Below are 2808 nucleotides of genomic sequence, written 5' to 3'. Positions count from 1 at the left end.
AAGTTCCTTTTTTAAAAGAAATTTTTATTGAATCACTGTGAGATAGTTATAAGCTTTCATATTGGATTACAATCACACAATGATCAAATACCCATCCCTCCGCCAGTGCACAGTTCCCATTACCAATATCCCCAGTGTATTTCATTATCTTCATAATCCATTCATCTGTTGTTGGACACAAAGTTGATTCCATACCTTTGCTATTGTACTAAGTACAACAATGAATAATGATGTGCATTTGTTCTTTTGAATAAACGCTTTTCTCTCCTGGGGGTAGATGCCCAAAAATGAAGTTGCTGGGTAAAACCAATAATTCTAAGAGAATCAATATGCTTGTCTAACAGGAAGGAAAAAGGAAAACCTTTGCTTCAATATTTTTAGAAATCAAATGGAGATTTTCTTTTTAATTTAAAGGTGATACTCATTGTTTTATTGCATCTCATTATCACAAATAGGTCTGAAGAATCATCCTGTATATTCTGCCATTTCTGTAGCTGGAAAACATAAATCTTATTCATCAGTCAGTTGTACAGTTCCCTTTCCAGAAACATAGATACCATTCCCAAAATTTCAGATATCCTTGTTTTTAACTGTTGTGGCTTACTGAAGCAAAACAGCTGAATTTGATACAAGTTTAATGTTATGTCCTTCAGGAATTAACCCATCTTTCTGGGTTTGAGATATAGAACAAGCAACAACTGAGTTCATCTGAACCCTGTGGTTATATTTTTCACCCAAGAAATTTTGGCTTTCAATAAGTGACTCATTCTCATGAATAACTGTGTTGTAGGTGAGTACATACAGACCTCATTTTGTAGAGGAAGCCCAGTGTAGTATTCATGATCACGTTCTGTACTTGAGTAAAGATGATGCTGGCTGTAGCCACTTCCTTTTGGTTTCTCAACCATTAGTCAAGCCAGAAACTCTTTTGAAGTGATTGATGTGCCTCTGAAGTATGCCTGGGGGCCCTTCACAGTGACTTTGCACCCCTTCCAAGAAATGTTGACATTTACTGGAATGCGGACAGTCTGCTTGTTGATAATGGTCTTCTCAGCAAGAATTTGCAGTAGATGTGGCCAGAATGGAGGTCTCTTTAGAAAAAATATGGAAATTTCTTAAGAGCCAAATGTAGATTTACCATATAGTTCAGCAATTCCAACACTATGTATCTATTTGAAGAGTATTAAAACACTAATTTGGTTCAAAATAAAGCAAGTGAATAGAAAAAAACACAAACCAACAGTGATCCTGTAGAACAGAGCTCACTGGAGAGGGAGGATGTAGCAAGGACACAGCAAGTTCAATCAATAGTCAATGTTGGAGTGATTTGATACTTTAGCCATAGACAATTTATTGTATGACAATTTATTATTGTTGGGGGCCACACCTGGCTGTGCTCAGGGCTCACTTCCGGCTCTATACTCAGGGATCACGTCTGGAAGGCTCTGGGGATTCTATGGAATGTGAGGGATCAAACTCAGGTCTTCCGTATGCAAGGTAAGCACCCTACCTGCTGTCCAATCACTTCAGTTCCACAACTGACTTTTGAAGAAGGTTGATAAGAAGTTCTTGAAACATATATGATAGGTAAACTGATGTTAACCCCAATAAAAAAGAGAAAGAGAACTAGTGGGTATATGTCACTTCTATCATTGTTCCCTGTTTTCTAAGTCTCTTACCAGATACCCTACCCCAAATATATGGATGAATATAATTGAAAATATATTTGTTATTCATGTGTTTGCAAAAATTAGCAAAGTTGTTTCCATGGGCATGTTGCTGCACTTCAACTATCTTTCAGATGCAATATAATGAAAATACCTAGTTCACACTCATTTCTCAACAGATGTCAAATAGCACACAGAGTTTTCTAAGATAGATTGCATACCACGCAGGGCAAACTAATGATCCTTTTCTTGGAACATCAAGCTACAGTTGTGCTCACAGCTTGCAGACATAACTGAGTTTCATGGAGCATCACAGAACAGTGAGGGAACTGCATGCTCCTACCACCATCCACCTATCTATTGTGCTGCAAATGATTACATGAGCTAATAAATAAAGAAGCCAAAAAAAAATGCTGAGGAGAAATACTAGAGATTTAGAAATATTTAAAAACAATCCACAAAAATCTCAAATACAGAGTATACAAAGAGCTCTCAAAGTTCAATAATTAAAAGCAGATACTTGATTTCGAATATGAGAAAAATATACAGACATTTCACCAAAGAAATTATATAGATGGTAAACAAAGACACACACACACACACACACACAAACTTTAACATCACTAGCAAATAGGAAAATTTAAATTAAGACCAGAATAAGATATTACTACATACCTATTAGAGAAACTAGAATTAAAAATCATGAAAATTTAATATAATTATGAACTGAGTACGCAAAATGGGGGTTAGGGAGACAGGAGGAACTTAGAGACAATGGTGAAGAGATCTTGGCGCGGGGCTGGAGCGATAGCACAGCGGGTAGGGCGTTTGCCTTGCACGCAGCCAACTTGACCGACCCAGGTTCGATTCCCAGCATCCCATATGGTCGCCCGAGCACCGCCAGGAGTGATTCCTGAGTGCATGAGCCAGGAGTAACCCCTGAGCATCGCCGGGTATAACCCAAAAAGCAAAAAAAAAAAAATGATCTTGGCGCGCTGGTAGTGGGTATGGTGTAACAGTACTGCAAGTAAGAAACAATGGCAGTGGTGTTATTGTAATATTTTTAAAAGTTTTATATGTATGTGTACATGACAGAACCAAATGTACTGTATATGGTTCCCTGAGCACTACCAGGGGTGGC

At 37.8% G+C, this 2808-nt stretch overlaps 1 pseudogene; it reads right to left on the bottom strand.

The window, feature by feature from the left end:
• Window positions 1-510: 510 nt before the first annotated feature.
• LOC130030307 (60S ribosomal protein L9-like) lies at window positions 511-2220 on the bottom strand (annotated as a pseudogene).
• Between the last annotated feature and the right edge of the window lie 588 nt (window positions 2221-2808).

This window comes from Sorex fumeus, unplaced genomic scaffold (assembly GCF_029834395.1).
Source record: "Sorex fumeus unplaced genomic scaffold, SorFum_2.1 ptg000044l, whole genome shotgun sequence".
In the NCBI taxonomy this organism is placed as follows: domain Eukaryota; kingdom Metazoa; phylum Chordata; class Mammalia; order Eulipotyphla; family Soricidae; genus Sorex; species Sorex fumeus.
This window is presented reverse-complemented; position numbering and strand designations above follow the sequence as displayed.